Source organism: Cryptomeria japonica, chromosome 3 (genome assembly GCF_030272615.1).
Source record: "Cryptomeria japonica chromosome 3, Sugi_1.0, whole genome shotgun sequence".
Taxonomy (NCBI): Eukaryota; Viridiplantae; Streptophyta; class Pinopsida; order Cupressales; family Cupressaceae; genus Cryptomeria; species Cryptomeria japonica.
The window spans coordinates 531,288,854-531,305,698 of record NC_081407.1 but is presented as its reverse complement, the minus strand read 5'-3'; the positions used below and the strand labels follow the sequence as shown (position 1 = coordinate 531,305,698).

Sequence of the window (16,845 nt, the reverse complement as noted above, 5' to 3'; positions counted from 1 at the left end):
TTCAATTACCACCATATTACATTGAAATTTTTAAAATGCATTTTTTTTTAATTGAAATTTGTAATGTCCCCTAATGGGACCCTCTTATATTCTGACCTTGAATCACCATTTTAGTGCATAGTGAATACAATAGACGGACACTATTGTCAACTAAGCTTGGTGTGGACCCTGCACAACATATTAGTCAACATTTCTATTATGCCTTGATAGACTATATATTCAGCATTCTTATATATTGCATAGTTATATGAAGGATTCAACAACCCTTTCTCTCCCTACAACAGTTCCCATTATGGAGCTCAAGGAGAATCACCCAACGTGCCTCGAGTCTATCCCTCTACAACAAGCCCAAGATCACCAAGGACCTCATCAACTTGGCCTCTTGGCCCACACTCGGGGTTGGCATACCTGCTGGAGCCTAGTGCTCTTGCTTCCTTGTATTCTCCCCCCATAATTGGATGGTGAGATTGAAAGGTATTACAGACTCCATCATATAATTTACTTAATCGTCATATGAACAGTTAGTGATAGAAAGGCATTATTAAACTGTCATACATATTGCGGTCTATATTATTATTACCATTAAATTCTGCATAAGAACATTATCAGGCTTCATATATTAAGCATACATATCCAGCTCATCCCCATGCATACCACCAAGAGCAAAGATGTTACTATCTGTAACTTAATAACAGTTCTAATCCGATCTGATCCATGCTGATGTCACTGGATGCTTTTGATTCCTTTCCTTTATATCTCTCAATGTGAGGGAGAGGTCACACCTCTTCATCATGTATGCCCTTTGGCAAAGACACATGCCCTTTCCACCATTAGCACACTTTGAAAGAGTGCAACTCTTCACTATATCTGCCCTTTGAAAGGGACACAACCTTTCACGATCAGATCTGCACTTCTAATTCCACAAATATTCCCTTCTCAAATGAGGTTCTCTTCTCCCTTTTATATCCCATGTTTGAGGGAGTCACAACTTTTCCTTCCATGTCTTTTGACCATTCATTAACTTAATTAAATTTTAATTATATTATTTTATATTTTTATTTTATTTTTATTTTTATTTTTATTTTTATTTTTATTCTGTTGTATTTAATATTATTATTATTTATTATTAAATTCTATTTCAAAATGCGGACATTATAAAATTCAATTACCAGAAAAGAAATAGCCTGGTTACAATTTCGTGACTAGGGTGGTCACATACAACTAAGCCCTAACCAGGCTATACATCAGCTACAACCAAAATATTTTGATAAAGTTTATACTATTTATCATAAGTCCATATGCCTAATTACATACAATACCATTCATTATCATTATCTTTCTCACTATCATTGTTCTTCCCAGTTTCTTTTTGCTCCTCATCCTCGGCCTTCTCTTTTCCTATGTCTTTCTTCTTAGTGAAGCAGTCACCGGTGAGGAGGGATCTCAAAGAGATCAATCCGAACCGGTCAGCAAGAGTAAACACAACGAAAACACAAAGATATGATGGAGGCAATGCAGAACAGATTGTTTTATTCCATGAAAATTGATTACATCCAATCGGTAGCAACCAAATTACAACATACCGACTCACAGGCCTGGTAGAACATACAGGATAGGTCACAACCATGACCTTGAATCGTAAGATCTATCTTCTACACACAGTCTAGCTACTTGATTCTCTTCTTGATTACATTCTAATGCGCAATTACAATTATATATATCAATCCAAAGGATCCAGTCGGCCCAAAAGGGATCAAAACCCGAAGAACAAGACCTAATGTGCAAAATAAACAAGGTCGGCCTCCACCAAGAGGTTTCTACAGAAAATCCAAAGAATGAAAACGTAGATCGCAAGAAAAGGTCAGCCACACGCCAAGGAACATCAGAATCAACGCCCAAGGCTCCGCAAGTTTCTAAAGGGAAACCGGTAGATCACCAAAATAGGTCCAAGCAACCAGTAAGAAGAACCATCAATCGGTAACAAGAACTGTCAACCGGTAACAGGAAATTGTCAAGGAAACCGATAACGATATCTTGCTGGAAAATTATCCAAATGCAATGTGGTCTGGAAACAAGAAAGATTATCAAGTCTTCAAGTAGAATCCAACTCCACAGGTTCCGGTGAGCCAAAGCCGGGACACAAAGAAAAGGTGAAACTGCAAACAGAAAGCAAAACATAAAGAAAATGTTTTTGGTTGATGCAAGATTGCTATGAACCGGAGATGCTCCTGCATCAGACATCTGGGGTTATTGAAAAAGTGAGCCTCTCACTTTGCTGGGGTCAGAGGAAAACCAAAACGGTCTACCTCTGCCTGAGAAATCCATGATGAATCTTCAACTGGTATGTCCTTCCACTTCACAAGATACTCTTTATACTGACTGCTCCAGGTACTACGCCCAATCCTACTGTCCAAAATTTCTTCAATCTGATCTGGGGCAACTGTTTCTCCAAGTCTGCAATATTGTCCTCATTGAATTTTGGCTCATGATACTCATGAAGATCTGCAATGTTAAACACAGGTGTGATACTTAGACTATCCGGTAACTCCAATTCATATGCATTTCCAGAACTGAACTTCCTCAAAATCCTGCAAGGTCCAAACTTCTTCATCTGCGACTTGTTATAAGTTCCAACCAGGAATCTCTCTTTTCTCAGATATACCATCACTTCATCGCTAACTTCAAATTCCTTATGTCTCCTCTTCTCATCTACCTTCTCCTTATACTTGTTTTTCATGTCTTCCAAATGCTGCTTAACCTTAATATGCAATGCTGCCATGTGATTTGCAAAGTCTTCTGCTTCTGAACTTCTCTGATCTTCACTGCTAATGTCTCTCAATTCTGATATACCTCTAGGATGCGCTCGGGTAACAATCTCAAAAGGTGTTCTTCCGGTACTTCTATTTACTGAATTGTTGTAGGCAAACTCTGCTTGTGCAAGGATCAAATCCCAACTTCCGGTTTTATCTCCAACTAAACATCTCAACAAATTTCCCAAACTCCGGTTAACAACTTATGTTTGTCCATCAGTCTGTGGATGAAAAGTAGAACTGAACTTCAAATCCGTCTTCATCTTCTTCCAAAGTGTTCTCCAAAAATAGCCAACAAACTTAGTGTCTCTGTCTGAAACTATGCTCTTAGGTAATCCATGCAATCTCACCACTTCCTTGAAAAATAGGTCTACTACATGCAATGCATCTGATGTCTTCTTACAAGGTATGAAATGAGCCATCTTCGAGAATCTATCCACTACCACAAATATAGAATCATTCCTTTTCGGTGTTTTAGGCAATCCAAGTACAAAATCCATGCTTATATCCTCCCAAAGTCTTACCGGTACTGTCAAAGGTTTATACAATCCCACATTCTGACTACTACCCTTTGCAACTTGACAAACTCTACAACTCTGCACATATCTCTTAACATCCTTATGAATCTGGGGCCAAAAGTACTGCTCACTCACCAATGCTACTATTTTGTCAATGCCAAAATATCCAACTAGTCCTCCACTGTGTTTCTCCTTTATCAGATTCTCCCTCATAGAACTCTTAGGTATGCACAACTGAACTCCTCTGAATAACACTCCATCCTAAATGAAGTAATCCAACCGCTTGCTTCTATCTACCATAATCGGTTTTCTACAATAATCGGTTTTCTACATGCTTTCCAAGGTTCTGCAAAATCCAAGTCATCATCATACAAGGTCTTCAAATCTTCAAATCCTAATACTGTCACTCTCATATTTGTCAGCAAATTCCTTCTCCTACTCAATGCATCAGCAACTTTGTTAGATTTCCCACTTCTATGCTTCAACACAAAGGTGTAACTCTGCAAGAATTCTACCCATCTCATATGTCTTTGATTCAACTTACTCTGACTGTTCAGATACTGCAAAACTTGATGATTTGTATACAACACAAACTCCTTAGGCAACAAGTAATGTCTCCACTTCTTCAAGGCTTGAACTATGGCATAAAATCAGCGTTACCGAGAGATGCGTCTCCAGACCCCTGGGACGCGTCTCAGAGAGTGGGACACGTCTCTCATCTCCTAGACATCTCTGGAAGCGCCTCTCAGATGTGGATGCTTTGGAGAGACGTCTCCAGCATCTCCCATTAAGAAATGTGGTCTCCCGTCTTAGAAAACGATTAAAAAAAGTCATTTTAAAAAAAAAAACCCTAACGCGGCATAAAAAACCCTGACGTGACGCGTTGACTGAAAAAGTTTAAACCGCCCGAAGAAAACCCTAAATGCTCAATGATTTTTCATTCGCTTAAAACGGCCAGCGATTTGTTTTTAACATCATTCAAACGCGACGAAAGCCTAGTGTCACGGCCAGCACAAACAAACTCGACGAAAACCGAAAAAAGTTGACTTTTGCGGCCAGTAGGTGCAACGCGAAACAAGTGCAAGTGCAACGTCGAACAAGTGGACGTGATTCAGGTTAGTTTACTTCAGTTTTTTTATTTTCAGTTTTCATTTTCCATTCTTTGTAACTTCAAATTTATTTTTATTTTGTTGTTAATAAATAATAACTACTAAGCACTATTAATAATTTTATTAATTTATTAATTTGATAGTTAATAAATTAGCACTATTAACTATATAATATCTATGTCTTTGTGGTTTTTATATTTAATAGTAATACTAAACAAATTTAAACATTAAAACAATCTTATTAATTATTAATAATTATAGTTGGCAAATTTAAACAGTTTTATAATTTATCATACTAAACAAATTGAAATAATAAAAATAATACTATAGTTTGTAAACTTTTAGTTTTTTAAATTTTTTGATGCATTAAAAAACTGTATATTAGTGTTAAATTTGTAAATTTAATAGTTAACTCTATATACAATGATGCAAATTTAACATTGATATCAAACTGTATATCAGTGTTAAATTTGCAAAAATTTAATAGTGATATACAGTCTGCTATATATCACTGTTAAATTTGCAAATTTAATAGTGATATACAGTCTCAAAAAATAAGAAGACATATATTTGTGGCATTTTGCCAAAAACTAAAAATAATCTAATTCGGAATTCCAAAACCAATGTGCAAAAAAACATAAAACGGGTTATAGTTTTTGAATTTTCATTTTGTTTTGCAGATTGCAAAATGTAAGGGGGGGGGGGGAAACAAGGCTTGTACCCCTTGTGGAAGTATGTTGACCGTGTTCCAGGGCCAAAAGGAACAAGGGGACAGCCACCATTAAATGTAAACTTTGTCCATTGGGATGGAAAGGTACCTACACACGAGTGAAGGCTCATTTCCTTCACCAACCAAGACACGGTGTTGATGTTTGTACAAATGAGTCAGAACGATATGATGCTGTGACGGAGCAAGAAAGGGCTGATGGGAAAGTTTACAGTGTGAGCTCCTCTCATGCTTCAACCATAGGGGCAACTAGAGAGCCAGAGGCAGATGTGTCTTCTAGTGTTGTAGGAGCACAGTCTGAGTCTCACAAGAGACCACATACTAGCATCTCAAACCCCATTGGAAGGCTATTTGATGTGCAAGGTCGAGAAGCAATTGATGTAGCAATTGCACACTTCTTTTATGCAAATGGAATACCTTTCAATGCTGTTCGCTCACCTTTATATGTAGAGATGGTACAAGCTATCAATAATGGACTAACTAGGTATAAACCACCTGGATCTGAAAAGCTCGGCACAACTCTAATTGACAAAGAAAAAATTTGATCAGAGCAACAAACTACACCAATGAAGAGAGTGTGGTCTACAGAAGGTTGCAATATACTGATGGATGGGTGGACAGATGCTAGAAATCATCCATTACGTAATGTCATTGTGACATGTAGCAAAGGGCCTTATTTTTTGAAGGCAATAGACTGTTCAGGGCAAGAACAGAATGCAGATTTTCTTTATAACCAGCTATGTGACAGCATTGAGGAGGTGGGGGCATCACATGTAGTCCAAGTTATTACCGATGCTGCCCTTGTTTGTAAAGCAGTAGGTATGATGGTGCAAAACAAGTACAGGCATATATTTTGGACACCTTGTTGTGTGCATTCGTTGAACAATGCACTCAAAGATATTGGCAAGTTCCAATGGGTTTCAAACCTCATAGAAAAGGGCAGAAAAATACAGATGTTCATATGTAACCATCATCACACAAGCCATTTATCGTACGTTTGTCAAGGTGGAACTTCTCAAACTAGCTAATACACAGTTCGCTTCCTATTTTATTCTTCTTGACCGCCTTTGTCAAGTCAAAGGAGCTTTGTGTTCCACAGTTGTTAGTGATGCATGGGCATCTTGGAGGCAATCTACATCAGATATTGCAGTTGAGGTGAGAGGTTTAGTCCTTGATGGCCATTTTTGGGCTGATGTAAGATTTGTTGTGGATTTTATTAGGCCCATATGTGAGGTGATTAAATTTACAGACTCAAACAAGCCATGTTTGGGGGAAGTTTATGAAGAAATAGATTCCATGTGTGAAAGAGTCAAAAAAATAACTGATGCAAAAGATTCTTCTTTATATCCTTTGATAGAAGAAAAGTTACATGGAAGATGGAACAAACTCAACACACCCCTTCATTGTGCTGCCCATGCCTTAAATCCTAAATGGCATAATACAGAAGAGACCAAAAAGAGGCCTCCACATGAGGATAGAGAGGTAATGAAAGGATTTTGGGCTGCAGTAAAAAAGATTTATGGTCAACATGAGGATGCCTCAATCATAAGGACTCAATGGAATAAGTTTTCACGTGGGCAAGGTGATTTCTCTTCATTGGAAGCTTTATATGACATTCGGGCAAAGAAAGATCCTTTAGAGTGGTGGTGGAACCATGGAGGTGAAACCCCTGAATTGCAATCATTTGCAATCAGATTGCTCTCACAAGTAGCTAGCTCTTCATCTTGTGAGAGGAATTGGAGCACTTATGGTTGTATTCATTCACAAAAGAAGAACCGATTGGGGTCAAAGAAAGCAGAGAACTTGGTCTACATTCATAGCTCACTTCGTCTTCTCTCTCGTGTTGATCCCGATTACATGGAGGGTCCTTCAGCAAAATGGGACCAAATTGCACATGATGATGGAGGAGTTGCAGCCATGGGGGATGAAGCGGTTGAACCAGATGGCCTTATTGAATTGCCCCCAGTTCTACTACCATCAGAGGAACCTGAGTTAGAGAGTGATGAGTATCTGGAGACCATCCTAGCTAAGGACCTTCATATGGATGATCCAGACATAGCAGAGTAGATGATAGATTTCTGATTTTTGTTTTTTCATTTGTGTATCAGCATCAAACTATCAATGTTTTTGAATTTCAATTAGTAATGATGCTGCTAACTAATATGAAATATCAAATATGCAAGTATGTAGTGTGAGTTTTGAACTTTTCAGTCTTTTTGACTCAATGACATTTGACATATGTGTATTTAAACTTGAAAGTTAATATTGATTTGTTAAACTTTTCCACTATTCTTGTTTTCAAAATTCTATGTTATGATATTTACTGAAAATTATAAATTTATATTAAAAAAGTAATTTGCCGTCTCCAAGTACACCCGTCTTCTTTTTTTGAAAATTTGTCGTATCGGTACCAGTACCCGTCTCCGAAGTACCCAAGTACCCCCGTCTCCTGGTAACCTTGCATAAAACTCATGATCATACACTGAATATCTCCTCCGGGCATCATTCAATTTCTCACTGAAATAGGCTACTGATCTCCCTTCCTGACTCAAGACTACTCCTATTGCTGTTCCACTTGCATCACAATCCACTTGAAATACTTTATTGAAATCCGATAAAGCTAACACAAACTGCTCGGTCACTTTCTACTTCAACAGTTCCAAACTTTTGTTTGCTCCAATGGTCCACTTGAACTCCTTCGGATCTCCTCTCATGGTCTCAGTCATAGGGTTACAAACTGAACTGAAATTTCTGATAAACTTCTGGTAAAAACTAGCCAATCCATGAAATGATCTTACCTCTCCAATGCTTTCCGGTGTAGGTTATTCAACAATTGCTTTCACTTTCTCGGGGTCCATCTTCAAACCACACTCCGATATCATAAATCCCAAATAGACTAACTCATCCTTCATGAAAGTACACTTCTTAATATTTATCAGCAACTTTTCTTCTCTCAATCTCTACAAAACTTGTCTTAACTGCAACAAATGCTCCTCTTTTGTCTTGCTGAAAATCAGAATGTCATCCAAATACACAATAACAAACTTACCCAAGAATTTCTTCAATACCTCATTCATCAGCCTCATGAAAGTACTCGGTGCATTAGTTAATCCAAAGGGCATCACCAACCATTCATACAGTCCATCATTTGTCTTAAATGTTGTCTTCCACTCATCCCCTTCTCTGATCCTGATCTGATGATAACCACTCTTCAAATCTATCTTTGTAAAGTATTTTGCTCCACTCAAACAGTCCATTGTCATCCATCCTAGGCAAAGGAAACCAATATTTCACTGTGATCTTGTTTATTGCTTTGGAATCAGTACACATTCTCTACTCTCCATTCTTCTTAGGTGCTAATACTGTTGGTACTGCACAAGGGCTCAAACTCTCCCTGATCAAACCTTTCTTCAACAGCTCATGCACTTTATTCAGTTCTTCATTCTCTACCAGTGTCAACCGGTGTGCAGCTTTGTTAGGCAAACTAGCTCCAAGAACCAAGTCCATGCAATGACTAATACTTCTCAAAGGTGGCAATCCATCAAGTACATTATCTGAAATGATATCCTCATATTCTGTCAGCAAATCTTTTATCTCTTTCGGGTGTTCTCCTTCCGGTTCCGGTTTCCCAGTCTTCTTAGGAATTAAGGCAAACACACATTCTCATGTCTCAATCCATTCATGATTTTCCTTCCATCTACCAAACAGATTCTAGCATTCGTACAGACTTCATTCTTCAAAGGTTCCTCCAAGGGTAACAAGGTTTGCTTCATCCCATTGGCCACAATAGTGTATGTATTCTTCCTCCCATCATGTATTGCCTGTCTATCAAACTGCCAAGGTCTACCCAACAAAAGATGACAAATATCCATGGGCATAATATAACACAAGACTTCATCATGATAATTCCCAATTTTCAATTTCACCAAACATTGCTCACTTACTAACAACTTATGTTCATCCTCAATCCATGCTATTTGATAAGGCTTAGGGTGTTTCAATCTCTCCAATTTCAACTTATTCACCATCTCTTCTGAAACAAGATTATCTAAACTACCACTATCAATAACAACTTTACAACACTTACCGGATACCTTACATCTGGTCTTGAACAGATTCTTCCTCTGCAAGGGCTCTTTATCTCCTCCGGTATGACACAAAGCTCTCCGCATCACCAACAGTTCTCCATCTTCCGGTTTATTGTCTGATCCGGTGGGTTTTTCTTCCACCACTATTGCTCTTCCGGTATTTTTCGTCTTCTTACACTTGAATGCACAATGTCCTTCTCCTCCACACTTAAAGCAAGTTCCTCTAAATGTTCTCTTGTCTTGTCTCCCAAAATTCTCATTCCGGTAACCATCCAGTTCTCTCCTCTGGTAGAAATTTCTATCATCTTTCTGGTATGAATTACCTTCTTCATTCACTTCCATGTCCTTGACTTGATCTGTACTGGTTCCTCTACCTCCGGTATATCCTCTTCCTCCTTGAAATCTTCCTCCAGTAAACCTTCCACCTCTACCTCTCCGCCTTTGCTCATGTCTTTTATTTAACTTCTCTTTTTCCTTTAGGGCATACTGGTAAGCCTCTTCAACACTCTTCAATTTGATCAAACTGAGTTCATCTTGTATAGACATTTGCAATCCATTCAAATATCTTGCAACTTGTTCAACTTCATCATCAACATGTCCGGATCTGATGTTCAACTTGTAAAATGGTTCGGTGTACTCCTTCACACTAGATTCCTTCTGTCTCAAATTTTGCAACTTCCGGAACAGATTCACTTGATAATCAACTAGCATAAACTTTGACTTCAACTTAGCAATCATCCGATCCCATGTCTTAATCTTCTCTTTACCTCTTCTTTGTCTATCAACTTGCAAATGCTCCCACCAAAGAGATGCATGACCTTTCAATCAAGTACAGGCATATTCCACCTTCCTCTCTTCTGCAGTGTTTTCAAAATCAAAATACTTCTCCATCTCCGAGATCCAATCCATCAATTCATCCGACTCCAACTTCCCATCATATTCTAGTGGCGTAAAATGAGGTTTAGTATTTGCCCTACTCAAAACCCTCAAAAACCTTTCCTCATCCGGATCAACCGCCAGTAGGTTTGCTTGTTCTGTTGAGGCTTCTCCTTCATCTTCACTCACATCTTCAATATGTCTCCACAACTTCCAACTGGGCTGCTATACCTCGCAACATCTCCATCACAGCAAGGTCCGCATTCCCAGGCGCTCCACCATTCCTAGCTCCTCTTTGTGCCATCATTCACGCCGGTCCTTTGCAGCTGCAGGTCGGATCTGCAATCTGCCACCCTACAACAAAGTTTCAGGACACGCAACCTCCGGAACGAAACTTCGCTCTGATACCACTTGAAGCAGTCACCGGTGAGGAGGGACCTCAAAGAAATCAATTCGGACCAGTCAACAAGAGTAAACACAACGGAAACACAAAGATATGATGGAGGCAATGCAGAACAGATTGTTTTATTCCATGAAAATTGATTACATCCAACCGGTAGCAATCGGATTACAGCATACCGACTCACAAGCCTAGTAGAACATACAGAATAGGTCACAACCGGGACCTTGAATCGTAAGATCTATCTTCTACGCACAGTCTAGCTACTTGATTCTCTCCTTGATTACATTCTAATGTGCAATATATACAACAATATATATCGATCCAAAGGATCCAGTCGGCCCAAAAAGGACCAAAACCCGAAGAACAAGACCTAATGTGCAAAATAAACAAGGTCGGCCTCCACCAAGAGATTCCTTCGGAAAATCCAAAGGATGAAAACGTAGATCGTGGGAAAAGGTTGGCCACATGCCATGGAACATCGGAATCAATGCCCAAGGCTCCGCAAGTTTCGGAAGGGGTTCCAATAGATCACCAAGATAGGTCTAGGCAACCGGTAACAAGAATTGTCAACTGGTAACAAGAAATTGTCAAGGAAACCGATAGCGATATCTTATCGGAAAATGATCCAAATGCGATGCGGTCTGGAAACAAGAAAGATGATCAAGTCTTCAAGTAGAATCCAACTCCATAGGATCCGGTGAGCCAAAGCCGGGACATCATAGAAATAAAAGCTAAAACTGCAAACAGAAAGCAAAATAGAAAGAAAATGTTTTTGGTTGATGCAAGATTGCTATGAACCAAGGATGCTCTTGCATCACTTAGCATACACCTTGCCGAGTTGGAATGAATCTATACTTGGAAAGGCTCCAATTGGGGGATAGATCCTTTCCCATCTAGAGAAGTCAAAGTTTTTATGAGTCATTTCTAGATCTCTTACTGCAGCATCCCTACACAGCTGGTACTGGTGCTCCTTACAGTATGCATTCTGGAAGTCTAATTATTCATTTTGGATTTTTTCATCCACCTTTCTCAAATCCCATGGCCAATAATCAACTTCTGAATGTCTTCCTTGTATATTGGTGAGGAACCTTCATCCTTATCTTGAGAAACCTATTTGCCGGCATCTCCAAAGTTAGAGTGACATATTCAATAATCAATAGAAAACCGAGTCTACTTTTAGACTCAATAAGGGTCCTGTCCTTTGCCCTAGTATACATGCTCATTCCTTTTTTCCCAATATAAAGCACATTATTTCAGTAGAAAGAGACAGCCAAAAACAATTAGGCCTTTTATCAAGACCGTCAACATAGCCAGACAATACTTCAAACCAAGAAAGATTGTTTCTAATATCCCACCCCCTGATGTTACCCATAAATAAGGACCAAATAGTAGATGCATAGTTGCAATAAAAGAAAATATGGGCAATGTCCTCATTACAACCATAAAAAAGACAGACAACAAGGGTGACAATAACAATCTTTTGGAGAATGTACAACCATTTATAAGTACTTTTCTTTGGTTCAATTTTACTGAACCAACAAACTTGAAAGATTTTCAACTAGGTTTTGTTATCTATGCTTAAGTTCAAGACTCTATTGGCATGCTCAAATATGTTTAGGTTTTGAGATAGGATTCTGTATAGAAAAACAGCTTTGGTTTTCAAGAGAGGAAGGCCATTAGACCAAGAGAGTTTATCATACTAGTCTTTGTCCTCAATAATCTTAACTGGATGCTTCATCATTTCCATTGTTTTATAATGATAGTATACGTTCTCTTGCCAGTGTCTGGTAGGCCATATTCAATTTGTAATGAAGGCCAATCTTTGATCCTGTTATTCCTAAAAATGCCTTTCAATGGAGAGATACACTTCGAGTTCTAGCTCTTAGCAAAGCACCCTTGCAACAAGGCAACGGGCTTATTGTTATGAGTTATATTCCACCATAGAGATCTGAACCCATAGATCTCATAGTGCTCCATCTCTAATGCACTTTTACCTTGTATCATGCATCTATAATACTCCTAGGCCTTCCAAACGCATCTAAAAACAGGCAATCCTGAATGGATAACATTAACCTTGCCAAATAAAGTGTCATACATGTGAATGTACTTCCAATGCTTAGCATTTTTGGAAATTTCTTCTTGTGTATTCTTTCTAATAAGGACTTTCCAAGGCTCATTTCCTTCTAAAGATTTTATAATCCATTTGGTAGCCAAGGCAATGCTTTGGCACCTCAACGCCTTAAGACCCAGTCCCCCAAGGTCTTTACTCATACATTACCAATCCCATCTAACTGCATGTTTCTGGTTTTTCCCTTTACCATCTAACCATAAAAATTGTCTTACAATTTTCTGAACCTTATTTAATTGATAACTAGCAAAAGACCATAGAGAGGCATACTAAATGGAGTAAGATGAAAGGATCTTTTAACATACTTGGACTCTACCAACCAGGGATAAATAATTCATGTCCCAATTCTTTAATTTTTTGTCAGTTTTAGAAAACATCTAGTTCAACATGTTGTGCAGAGAGGGACACATAGAGAAAGGTATGCCCAAGTATCTCACAATCTTCTTAGGTTCTCCCCACTGCCATCCAAAACACTTAAACCAATCAGAAGGGAGTTCTAACCAACTAAAAAATGTGGATTTGGTTTTTGAAATTTTAGAGCCAAAAGCAAGACAAAAGAAGTCCAATCTCTTAACTGTAAATGATGTTCAATTTACATTCTATATGCAAGTTATATTCAGTTGATATTATCTTGTTCTATGTATTATCTATTTATCTTATAAATCTGACTATCTTCTTTTGTATGGCAAGTGAGAGGAGAATTTATTAATTTCGATGTCCTTTCTCACAAATGCCATTTGATATATATAGCAAGCTGGGTACGATCAAGCAATGCCTTGACCGATCAAGACATTACTTGATCGTGCCCCTTTGCTAATCGCATTAATAACAAACGGTGTATATTTAACAACCGATACCAATCGGTGTATGTTTATCTTAACAACCGATAACAATCGATGTATGCTTAACTTAACAGCCCGATACCAATCGATGGTTATTTACCTTGCCACCCGATATTAATTGGTGCATACATAACCCGATATCAATCGGTGCAAGCTTATATTGACACCCGATACTAATCGGTGTTTGGTTGATCCGATAATCATTTGTTTAATATTAAATATGTTAACCGATATAAATCGGATTGCAGTGGTTAGCCCGACTTAATAATCGATGAACACAAATAATGTAGCCGATATTAAATCGGGATTCTATGCTATAGGATGATTATCGATAGTTAAGCATTTGATCGAACTAAGTAGATTGATCATATACAAATGAAGAATGGTTATCAAATGAAGGATTAATAGCTTGAAGTTTTTCATCATAATTATCGATAGGATAAATGATTGAATGAGAGACTTCATTTATCTCTCATTCAATCATTTATCTTACCGAAGCTATCATGCATTAACACTCCCTCTTAGCTAGGTAAGATAAATGCAAACAATATATCAAGCATCACAATTCAAATGATAGTTAGTATTCTTTACACAATCTGACTCTCTAGAAAATCATATCACCTAATCACATGATATGAAGTATCACCTAAACACGCGATACAAAAGTCCATCACATCAATCTTGTGATGACAGGATATCACCTAAGCATGTGATATCAATATTGCCTGAACACGCAATACTTAAGGATAATCATATGAAAAAGCTTAAATTCTCATCTTATCCAAGTTGTGACATGTGCACTAACACCTTATACAAATGTTTTATCACAACACAATCATGGCACATCCATGACACACCAGAGATCCAACATGATAACTGGTTTGGACATCATAAGATCGTCACCTTATAATGTCTTTATACAGGTGTTCATTATCATGAGAGATAGTCACCTCTTAGATATGAACCCAGGGGATAAAATCCAAAATGTCCTCACATAAACATCTTATTGATATGCAAATACAGATTTACAAAGCAAATTACCTTTCTATCATACCTAAACCCTTTTTGAAGTGATCAACCTTCACTCTGGAAAGAGGTTTGGTCAGAATATCTGCAGTTTGATCTCCTGTACAAACATATTCTAATTGGATCACATTCCTATCTACCATATCTCGCACATAGTGGTATGGAATCTCAATATGCTTGGATCTGTCATGGAACACTGGATTTACTGATAGTTTTATGCAGCTCTGATTGTCACAATGTATAATTGTTGGTTTCATAGGCTCTCCAAACAACCCCACGAGCAGCTTCCTAAGCCATACTGCTTCTCGGGCAGCCATAGATGCTGCAATGTATTCGGCCTCAGTGGAGCTTTGAGCTACGGAAGACTGCTTTCTGCTGATCCAAGATATCATAGTTGAACCTAGACTGAAGCAACACCCTGAAGTGCTTTTTCTATCAGTCACACTTCCATCCCAATCTGAATCTGTAAATACATGTAGGTCTATATCAACTTTCTCATATTTGAGACCAAGGTTTAGGGTACCTTGTAGGTATCTCATAATGTGCTTTACTGCAACCATGTGTATCTCCTTAGGTTCACACATAAACTGACTTAGAGCATTAACTGCATAACAGATATCTAGCCTTGTATTTACCAGGTACATCAGGGATCCAATCATCTGTCTGTATTGAGTAGGGTCAGTGGGTTGTGACTCTGCTGCTGGTTCTTTAAGTTTATGTAAATTGGTTTCCATAGGAGAGGTCATAGGCCTACAATTTTGCATTCCGAATCTCTTCAAAATGTCCAAGGTATACTTTCCTTGGTCGAGTATAATGTTGTCAGAATTCTGCCATACTTCCAATCCTAGGAAGTAATCAAGGAGTCCCGAGTCCTTCATATCAAATTCTTTGGATAGATCTTTCATGCATTGATCTATAAGGTGATCATTTCCTGTGATTAATAAGTCATCAACATATAAAATCAATATTAGCATATCACCTTTATTTCTTTTGTAGTATAAATTAGGATCTGCATCATTCTTAGAGAAGCCTAGTGATGAGACTAGGATGTGTTATTTATTTTACCCTTAATTTGCCATTATTTGTCATTCCTATGGTATCCATGTCATTCCTGTCACCATTTGGTAAGGAAGAAAGGAGGGAATTCGATAAATATGAAAGAAAAGTCAAAACCAAAACTATGAATGAAAACCGTGGTTATTTGCTGACTAAACTGTTTAAACTGCCATAACAGGGGATCTATAGGTGGACAGGTACTTGGAAGAAGGGATTGCTTGGCGCATGGATCATGAGAATGAGAGATTGGCATGAAGGTGATCTATTTTTGACAGATGGTTTCGGCATAGTCTTGGAATAGCCTAGAATTGTTAAAACTGTTATACTGTTTTGATTCGGTAGCCTGCGGCCCTAGAATTGTCAAGGCTGTTATATTGTTTCAATTCGGTGGCCTGCGGCCCTAGATTAGTTGATGGTATTTATTTTGTTTTGTATAAAACAAGTTTCATGGTTACAAACTCGTAATCAGTTAGAGACAATATTAGTAAGCAGTGTTATATAAATATGTATGGGATTGTTCAAGAAGATAAGCCGATTATATATATGAAAAACATTGCTATTCCAATTATTATTCTCTGATTGCGAGTGCATGGTTTGAAGTAGCAAGCGTTTATAGTTTCAGCACTTGGTGACCGAGAAGGCAGGGCCCCCTTGCTCGCGTTATCAGGTGACTTCTTTATAAGTGTGGAGTGAGTAGTTTTATGTTTCGATTGCATGATTACATGTTCATTGTTTTAACAGTGTGATTTAATAAACAGTTTAGTTCAGATTTAGCTTAGTATCGGTTTGAAGGAATTGTGAGTTTGCAGAACATTTAATAATCCGTATAGTAGAATATCTTTTGTTTGAATTGTAATATCATTTCTGCATTCGCAAGTCTAATCGGAAATTGCAGGATAAGGAAAATATCTCAGTTCAGAAATCAAGTTATATCTATCCGAACTTATGTTTGATCTGATTGAATGAGCTGTGATTCAGAATTCTGATATTCAGACGAATACATGTTTGAACCGGTAGGCTGTGACTCATAATTCTAGTGTTCTTCCACACTGTTCCACTTCCTGTCACTACCGTGACAGGAAGCAGAACTATTCTGTCTTCACTCCTAAATTGCTTTGGAGGAAAGTAGTTTTATAATTAGTAATAAATTAAGTGAATGTTTTAAATTGATGTTCATAAATTAAGAAAATGTTTTTGATTGAAAGTGTGTGATTTAAATTTACATGTTTTGAGTGTGAGATTTAATTTGTTAGTTTAAATGT

General features: G+C 37.9%; 1 protein-coding gene across 5 annotated transcripts in view; it reads right to left on the bottom strand.

Moving 5' to 3' along the window:
* The window catches only part of LOC131075078 (uncharacterized), a 257,750-nt gene that overhangs the window by 11,090 nt on the left and 229,815 nt on the right, over positions 1–16,845 (bottom strand). The gene's annotated exons all lie outside the window — the stretch shown is intronic.